Genomic DNA, 10,533 nt, shown 5'->3' on the forward strand with positions numbered 1-10,533 from the left:
TCCGGCCTCCACTTCCAGGAAGAAGCCACTGATACTGTCCTTTGATTGGCTGGAAAGAGCTGTCCTTTAACCGAGGCTCTAGTCCCGCCTCTCTGACCGTTGGCTCACCGTTTCGCGGGCGCATACTCCCTCTCCCCAGCCACCCCTATCCCCCTACCTTCCCTCTGGCACCTCCCACCCTTCCGTGATTCTGCAGCAGCCACAGGGTTTGGGGTCGCGAAGGATGTGTGTTACTATTAAAAGTAGCTATTCTTTGCTTTCTTTTTCTATTTTCCTGAATATTCGCTGGAAGGACCAATGCTGAAGCTGGAGCTCCAATACTTTTTCCACCTGATGTGAAGAACTGACTCATTGGAAAAGAGCCTGATACTGGGAAAGATTGAAGGCAGGAGAAGAGGGTAACAGAGGAGGAGATGGTTGCATGACATCACCGACTCAAAGGACATGAGTTTGAGCAAGCTCCTGGAGTTGGTGAAGGACAGGAAGGTCTGGCGTGTTGCAGTCCATGGGGTCGCAAAGAGTCAGACACGACAGCTATTTAATATTGTGAAAATCAAGTCAGTATTTGGATACCAATTATCTGAGGATCTAGTAAAGTCCACCCCTTTGTGACTCTCTGTATCAGTCTGATACTGGATGTATCTATTAATCATCTTTTAATCTATAGTTTCTTTCCTCTACCTCATTCTCCCCCACCCACAATCAATTTATTTGTTGAAGAAGTTTGTTCACTTTTGAGCATACCCCAGTCAGGCTTTTCTCCATTGAGACCAATGTGACATAAACTGTGACCTCCAGTGGGCATTCTTTAGTCCTCATCTTAGTCTACTTTCAGCAGCATTTGGCACACTTGATCTGAATTGCCCCCGGACTGAGTTCTCTTAATGTCATCCAGGTGATAATACTCAAGTGGTATCTAGATCCTGGCAACACCCTGTCCCTTGCACTCAGACCCTCTTAACCAACAGTATTACACATCTTTATTCGACTGTAAAGTCTCAAACATAACAGTTCATCTTCACTCCTCTTTCTCCCACACTCTATTCAAAATTAAGGTATCAGTCTTTTGTATTAGTTCTATGTGGAAATAAGTAAAAGTTCAAAATATTAATTTTCACCATGCCTCCATCCTCATCCATGCCACCATAATCTTCCCCTGACTTCTGAAATAACCTCCTAAATGTCAATAGTTTCCTTGCTTCCACTTTTGTCCTTCCTTAGCCTATTTAAGAGTTGGACATGACTTAGCGACTGAACTGCAACAACAACAAAGCCTATTTTATCATACTGTCTTAAAATATGACTGATCTGGCCACTCTTAAAGTTCTCCAAGGCTTCACATTCATAATAAAATCTAACGTCCTTCCCATGGCCTATAGAAAATGCTACAAAAATCTAGTCCCTGGCTACTTCCCCAATAATACTTCCTACCATTTTTTCCCATGCTCAATCTTCTCCACATACAAGGTTTCTTTTTTTCCCTTGAAATTTTCAAGTCTACTTCTGCCTAAAGGCCATTGCATTTGCCTAGGACTCTCTTTCCATAGATATTCACATGCCTCACCTCCTCACTTCATACAGGTTTCTGGTCAAATGTGACCTTGTCGGATTGGTCTTTCCTGGATACTCAAAAGTGGCATGCCCCAATCATTTTCTTGGGGAATGTCCCTAATTTCCTTACTATGTATTATCTGTCCTTCATAGAATGTGTTACCATCTGATATCATATTATGTAGTATATGATTTGTTTACATTCATTGCCTTTTTTCCCCATCAAAATAAAAGATTCATCATCATAGGGTCTTTGGTTCATTCACTTCTGCATCATCAGTACCTGGAACAATACCTGGAATTGGCCAGTACTCAATGAATGTCCGCTGAATAAGTAACAAAATGAATATAATCATTTTCAAATGAATTCACAGTGTGACAACAATGGATAAACCAGGGTCTATATAGCCAAAGCCTGTTATGTGAAATTATCTTCCTTCCAACTTTTACTATTGTGAATATACTGGATGAGTACCCTAGTTCTTGGTGCACATGTATATGTTTGTGTACCTGTTCAATGTTTTCCTTGAGATAAATTTCTAGAAATGAAATTTTGGACCCAAAAGTTCAGTGTCTTACAGTTAAAGGGAGGATCAAGGCTAGAATCTGGGACTCTTGACTGTTAGTCTAGTGTTCTTTACAATAAACTACAAATGAATAATGGTGTAAAATTCACATCATGAGAGGAACTAGTGAAAATATGGTGTATAATAGACATTCGCTTATGTGGCTACACCTGGAATCTGAATGGAAAATTTCTGTCTTAAAGGTGCCTTTTCTAGCTTAACAAGGGCTGTGAAAGTCGCTCATTTGTATCTGACTCTTTGCGACCCCATGGACTATACAATCTATGGAATTCTCCAGGCCAGAATATTGGAGTTGGGTAGCCAACCCAAGGATCAAACCTAGGTCATCCACATTGCAGGCAAATTCTTTACCAGCTGAGCCACCAGGGAAGCCCAAGAATACTGTGGTAGGTAGCCTGTTCCTTCTCCAGAAGATCTTCCTGACCTAGGAATTGAACTGGGGTCTCCTGCATTGCAGGCAGATTCTTTCCATCTGAGCTACCAGGGAAGCCCAATAAGGGCTACACCTGTTGAGCAAATCTTTATTGCATCTATTGTGCCAAGCACTGTTCTGGATGGTAAAAATGACAAACAAAAGCTTTGCCTTCTCTTAGAGAGATACAAACAGCAGCATACAAGAAAAAAAATAATTCTAGTAGTGATAAGTTGCTATGGAGAGAAAAATAATACAAAATAAAGTGATAGCTATGTGGGTGGATAGGTAGCTACTTTCTAGAAGGTGATTGGGGTAGCCTCTGCTAAGAGGTACTTTGGAGCTAAGACTAGTGATGAGGCGTCAACTGTGCAAATATCTTGTAGACAGCAAGTGCGAAGAGTCTGAGGCTGCTGTGATCCTCTGAGTTAGACAGGAAGGGAACCCATGTGTTTCACAACTAAGAGCAAAAGGAGAGTGGGAGGAGATGAAGGGGCAGTTACGGGCAGGAGTCCATGGTAACTAGCATCTTGGCTGTTTTTAGGAGTGTGGCACATTGTAAAGAATATCATTTTTATAATTTTACCCTAAGTGGCAAGCAGAAATACTCACCCTCTTTCTACACCCTGTCAATTTTTTTAAGGTTGTTTGTTCTTCAGTTTCTCAGTCATGTCTGACTCTTTGTGACTCCATGGACTGCAGCACCCCAAGCTTCCCTGCCCTCACTATCTCCCAGAGTTTGCTCAAACTCATGTCCATTGAGTTGACAGGTTTATTGAGTCATAATTCACATAAAGTAAAATTAACTTCAGGTGGACAGTTCAATGAGTTTTGATTAATATATTCTGCCTTCTAAACACTATCGCCAGAATCAAGGTATAGAATATTTGCATCATCCCAAGCAATTCCTTTTGTACCCCTCCAGTATTCATTCCCCTCCCTCATCCCTAGCCCCTGGTAATTGCTGATCTGATTTCCATTCACATAAGTTTATCTTTTCCAGAATATCATATAAATGGAATCCTGTAGTATGTAGACTTTTGTGTCTGACTTCTTTCACTTAGCTTAAAACTTCTGAAGTCCATCAGCATTGTTCTATGTATTAATAGTTTATTCCATTTTACAGAGAAGGAGTATTCTATTGTATGGATGTACCATAATTCATTCATCAGTTGATGGGCATTTGGGTTATTTCCAGTCCTATGTATCACATACACATCTTTGTATGGATATAAAGTTTTCTTTGAATAACTAAGGGATTGCAAGGCCTTATAATATAGGTATATATTTAACTACATAAGAAAGTGCCAAGCAGTTTTCTATAAAAGATACATTATTTTTCATTTCTACCAGAAAACTACAAGAATTTCAGTTACTCTGTACCCTGCTCTGCTATTTTCCTTTTTGTGATGCTACTGGCTAAGTAGTGGTTTTAATTTGCATTTCTCTAGTGTTGAGTATCTTTTTGGTACTTATTTGCCATACGTATCTTTTCTTTAGTGAATGCTCTGTTAAAAGTTTTTGCCCATTTTTTTTAATTCAGTTCTGTTCAGTAGCTCAGTCATATTCAACTCTGCAACCTCATGGACTGCAGGACGCCAGGCTTCCCTGTCCATCACCAACTCCCAGAGCTTACTCAAACTCAGGTCCACTGAGTTGGTGATGCCATCCAACTATCTTATCCTCTGTCAGTGCCTTCTCCTCCTGCCTTCAACCTTTCCCAGCATCAGGGTCTTTTCCAATGACTCAATTCTTCACATCAGGTGGCCAAAGTATTGGAATTTCAACTTCAGTGTCAGTCCTTCCAATGAATATTCAGGACTGATTTCCTTTAGGATTGACTGGCTGGATCTCATTGCAGTCCAAGGGACCCTCCAGAGTCTTCTCCAACACTACAGTTCAAAAGCATCAATTCTTCAGTGCTCAGCTTTGTTTATAGTCCAACTCTCACATCCATACATGGAAAAACCATAGCTTTGACTAGACAGACCTTAGTTGGCAAAGTAATGTATCTGCTTTTTAATATATGGTCTAGGTTGGTCATAGTTTTTCTTCCAAGGAGCAAGCGTCTTTTCATTTCATGGCTGCAGTCACCATCTGCATTGATTTGGGAGCCCCTCCCAAAATAAAGTCTGTCACTGTTTCCATTGTTTCCGCATCTATTTCCCATGAAGTGATGGGACCAGATCCCATGATCTTAGTTTTAAGAATGTTTAGTTTTAAGCCAACTTTTTCACTCTCCTCTTTCACTTTCATCAAGAAGCTCTTTAGTTCTTCACTTTCTGCCATAAGGGTGGTGTCATCTGTATATTTGAGATTATTGATATTTCTCCCAGCAATCCTAATTCCAGCTTGTGCTTCATCCAGCCTGGCATTTCTCATGATGTACTCTGCATATTAAGTTAAATAAGCAGGGTGACAATATCCAGCCTTAGCATACTCCTTTCCCAATTTGGAACCAGTCTGTTGTTCCATATCCAGTTCTGTTGCTTCTTAACCTGCTGCGCAGCGCAGAAGAGCAGGCTGCATGGCACAGGAGCGGCGAGAGGAGATACCCCATGTCCAAGGTCAGGAGTGGCGGCAGAGAGGAGTTCCCATGTCCAGGGTCAGGAGCCACAGCCAAGAGGAGATACCCAACGTCCAAGGTCAGGAGTGGTGGCCTAGAGGAGTTACCCCACTTCCAAGGTTAGGAGCCGTGTACGAGAGGACATACCCCACATCCAAGGTCAGGAATGGCAGCCATGGGGAGATACCCCATGTCAAAGGTAAGGAGCAGCAGCTGCACTTTACTGGAGCAGCCATGAAGAGATACCCCATGTCCAAGGTAAGAGAAACCCAAGTAAGATGGTAGGTGCTGAGAGGGCATCAGAGGGCAGATAGACTGAAACCACAATCAGAGACGACTAGCCAATCTGATCACATAGACCACAGCCTTGTCTAACTCAATGAAACTAAGCCATGCCGTGTGGGGCCACCCAAGATGGACAGGTCATGGTGGAGAGGTCTGACAGAATGTGGTGTACTGGAAATGGGAATGGCAAACTATTCTTACCTTGAGAATCCCATGAACAGTATGAAAAGGCAAAAAGATAGGACACCAGAAGATGAACTCCTCAGGTCGGTAGGTGCCCAATATGCTACTGGAGATGAGTGGAGAAATAACTCCAGAAAGATGAAGGGATGGAGTCAAAGCAAAAACAACACCCAGTTGTGCATAGGACCAGTGATAGAAGCAAGGTCCAATGCTATAAAGAGCAATATTGCATAGGAACCTGGAATGTTAGGTCCATGAATCACGGCACATTGTAAGTGGTCAAACAGGAGATGGCAAGAGTGAACAGCGACATTTTAAGAATCAGCGAACTAAAATGGATTGGAATGGGTGAATTTAACTCAGATGACCATTATACTACTACTATGGGCAGGAATCCCTTAGAAGAAATGGAGTAGCCATCATAGTCAACGAAAAAGTCCAAAATGCAGTACTTGGATGAAAAATGACAGAATGATCTCTGTTCGTTTCCAAGGCAAACCATTCAATATCACGTAATCCAAGTCTATGCCCCAAACAGTAACGCTGAAGAAGCTGAAGTTGAACAGTTCTATGAAGACCTACAAGACCTTTTCGAACTAACACCCCCGAAAAATGTCCTTTTCATTATAAGGGACTGGAATGCAAAAGTAGGAAGTCAAGAAACTCCTGGAGTAACAGACAAATTTGGCCTTGGAATGCAGAATGAAGCAGGGCAAAGTCTAATAGAGTTTTGCCAAGACAATACACTGGTCATAGCAAACACCGTCTTCCAACAATACAAGAGGAGACTCTATCCATGGACATCACCAGATGGTCAACACTGAAATCATATTGATTATATTCTTTACAGCCAAAGATGGAGAAGCTCTATATAGTCACCAAAAACAAAACCAGGAGATGACTGTAGGTCAGATCATGAACTCCTTACTGCCAAATGCAGACTGAAATTAAAGAAAGTGGGAAAACCACTAGACCATTCAGATATGACCTAAATCAAATCCCTTATGATTATACAGTGGAAGTGAGAAATAGATTTAAGGGACTAGATCTGATAGAGTGCCTGATGAACTATGGACAAAGTTTCATGACATTGCACAGGAGACAGGAATCAAGACCATCCCCAAGAAAAAGAAAGGCAAAAATGCAAAATGGCTGTCTAAGGAGGTCTTACAAATAGCTGTGAAAAGAAGAGAAGTGAAAAGCAAAGGAGAAAAGGAAAGATATAAGCATCTGAATGCAGAATTCCAAAGAATAGCAAGGAGAGATAAGAAAGCCTCCCTCAACGAACAATGCAAAGAAACAGAGGAAAACAATAGAATGGGAAAGACTAGAGATCTCTTCAAGAAAATTAGAGATACCAAGGGAATATTTCATGCAAAGATGGGCTTGATAAAGGACAGAAATGGTATGGATCTAACAGAAGCAGAAGATATTAAGAAGAGGTGGCAAGAATACACGGAAGAACTGTACAAAAAAGATCTTCACGACCCAGATAATCACTATGGTGTGATCCCTCACCTAAAGCCAAACATCCTGGAACATAAAGTCAAATGGGCCTTAGGAAGCATCACTAGGAACAAAGCTAGTGAAGGTGGTGGAATTCCAGTTGAGCTATTTCAAATCCTGAAAGATGATGCTGTGAAAGTGCTGCACTAAATATGTCAGCAAATTTGGAAAACTCAACAGTGGCCACAGGACTGGAAACAGTCAGTTTTCATACCAATCCCAAAGAAAGGCAATGCCAAAGAATGCTCAAACTATGGCACAATTGACTCATCTCACACACTATTAAAGTAATGCTCAAAATTCTCCAAGCCAGTCTTCAGCAATACATGAACCATGAAACTCCAGATGTTCAAGCTGCTTTTAGAAAAGGCAGAGGAACAAGAAATCATATGCCAACATCCACTGGATCATCGAAAAAGTGAGAGTTCCAGAAAAACATCTATTTCTGCTTTATTGACTATGTCAAAGCCTTTGACTGTGTTCAGTTCAGTTCAGTTCACTTCAGTTGCTCAGTTGTGTCTGACTCTTTGCGACCCTATGAATCGCAGCATGCCAGGCCTCCCTGTCCATCACCAACTCCTGGAGTTCACTCAGACTCACATCCATTGAGTCAGTGATGCCATCTAACCATCTCATCCTCTGTCATCCCCTTCTCCTCCTGCCCCCAATCCCTCCCAGTATCAGAGTCATTTCCAATGAGTCAACTCTTCACGTGAGGTGGCCAAAGTACTGGAGTTTCAGCTTTAGCATCGTTCCTTCCAAAGAAATCCCAGGGCTGATCTCCTTCAGAATGAATTGGTTGGATCTCCTTGCAGTCCAAGGGACTCTCAAAAGTCTTCTCCACCATCACATTTCAAAAACATCAATTCTTCGGCACTCAGCCTTCTTCACAGTCCAACTCTCACATCCATATATGACCACAGGAAAAACCATAGCCTTAACTAGATGGACCTTAGTTGGCAAAGTAATGTCTCTGCTTTTGAATATGCTATCTAGGTTGGTCATAACTTTTCTTCCAAGGAGTAAGCATCTTTTAATTTCATGGCTGCAGTCACAATCTACAGTGATTTTGGAGCCCCCCAAAATAAAGTCTGACACTGTTTCCACTGTTTCCCCATCTATCTGCCATGAAGTGATGGGACCAGATGCCATGATCTTTGTTTTCTGAATGTTGAGCTTTAAGCCAACTTTTCCACTCTCCTCTTTCACTTTCATCAAGAGGCTCTTTAGTTCCTCTTCACTTTCTGCCATAAGGGTGGTGTCATCTGCATATCTGAGGTTATTGATATTTCTCCTGGCAATCTTGATTTCAGCTTGTGTTTCTTCCAGTCCAGCATTTCTCACAATGTACTCTGCATATAAGTTAAATAAGCAGGGTGACAATATACAGCCTTGACATACTCCTTTTCCTATTTGGAACCAGTCTGTTGTTCCATGTCCAGTTCTAACTGTTGCTTCCTGACCTCATACAGATTTCTCAAGAGGCAGGTTCGGTGGTCTGGTATTCCCATCTCTTTCAGAATTTTCCACAGTTTATTGTGATCCACACAGTCAAAGGCTTTGGCATAGTCAATAAAGCAGAAATATTGTTTTTCTGGAACTCTCTTGCTTTTTCCATGATCCAGCGGATGTTGGCAATTAGATCTCTGGTTCCTCCGCCTTTTCTAAAACCAGCTTGAACATCAGGAAGTTTGACTGTGTGGATCACAATAAACTGTGGAAAATATCAGACCACCTGACCTGCCTCTTGAGAAACCTCTATGCAGGTCAGGAAACAACAGTTAGAACCAGACATGAAACTACAGACTGGTTCCAATTAGGAAAAGGAGTACGTCAAGGCTGTATATTGTCACCCTGCTTATTTAATTTATATGCAGAGTACATCATGAGAAACGCTGGGCTGGAAGAAACACAAGCTGGAATCAAGATTGCCAGGAGAAATCTCAATAGCCTCAGATATGCAGATGACACCACCCTTATGGCAGAAAGTGAAGAACTATAGAGCCTCTTGATGAAAGTGAAAGAGGAGAGTGAAAAAGTTGGCTTAAAGCTTAACATTCAGAAAATGAAGATCATGGCATCTGGTCCCATCATTTCATGGGAAATAGATGGGGAAACAGTGCAAACAGTGACTGACTTTATTTCTCAGAGATCCAAAATCACCGCAGATGGTGATTGCAGCCATGAAATTAAAAGACACTTACACCTTGGAAGGAAAGTTATGTTCAACCTAGACAGCGTATTAAAAAGCAGAGACGTTACTTTGCCAAAAAAGGTCCATCTAGTCAAGGCTATGGTTTTTCCAGTGGTCATGTATGGATGTGAGAGTTGGACTATAAAGAAAGCTGAATGCCAAAGAATTGATGCTTTTGAACTGTGATGTTGGACAAGACTCTTGAAATACCTTGGACAGCAAGGAGATCCAACCAGTCCATTCTAAAGGATATCAGTCCTGGGTGTTCATTGGATGGACTGATGTTGGGGCTGAGACTCCAATACTTTGGCCACCTCGTGCGAAGAGTTGACTCATTGGAAAAGACCCGGATGCTGGGAAAGATTGAAGGTAGGAAGAAAAGGGGAAGACAGAGGATAAGATGGTTGGATGGCATCACCGACACAATGGACATGCGTGTGGGTTAATCTGGAGTTGGTGATTGACAGGGAGGCCTGGCGACCCCCATGGGGTGGCAAAGAATCAGAAACAACTGAGTGACTGAACTGAACCTGCATACAGATTTCTCAGGAGGCAGGTCAGGTGGTCTGGTATGCCCATCTCTTGAAGAATTTACAGTTTGTTGTGATCCACATAGTCAAAGACTTTGGCATAGTCAATAAAGCAGATTTTTTCTGGAACTGTTTTGCTTTTTCTATGATTCAACAGATGTTGGCAGTTTGATTTCTGGTTCCTCTGGCTTCTCTTAATAAAGCTTGAACATCTGGAAGTTCACAGTTCACATACTTTTGAAGCCTGGCTTGGAGCGTGTGAGATGAGTGTCATCGTGCAGTAGTTTGAACATTCTTTGGCATTGCCTTTGTTTGGGATTAGAATGAAAACTTTTTCCAATCCTGTGACCACTGCTGAGTTTTCCAAATTTGCTGGCATATGGAGTGCAGCACTTTCAGAACATCATCTTCTAGGATTTGAAATGTTTAAATTAACCTATTTTTTTTTTTATTATTGAGTTGTAAGAGCACACACATATGCATGTGTATGCACACACACATACACATAGCATAAAAGACCCTGGTCAGAAATGTATTTTGTTATTTTTATTTATTTTCTCCTGTAGCTAATCTTTTCACTTTCTTTACAGTGCATTTCAAAGAGCAGACGCTTTTAGTTTTGATGATATACTAGTTACCAATTGTTTTCTTTTATGGGTCATGCATTTTATGCCCTATTCAATAAATTTTTGCCTAATTCAAGGTCACAGAGGCTTTTT

Source organism: Capricornis sumatraensis, chromosome 9, assembly GCF_032405125.1.
Source record: "Capricornis sumatraensis isolate serow.1 chromosome 9, serow.2, whole genome shotgun sequence".
Lineage (NCBI taxonomy): Eukaryota > Metazoa > Chordata > Mammalia > Artiodactyla > Bovidae > Capricornis > Capricornis sumatraensis.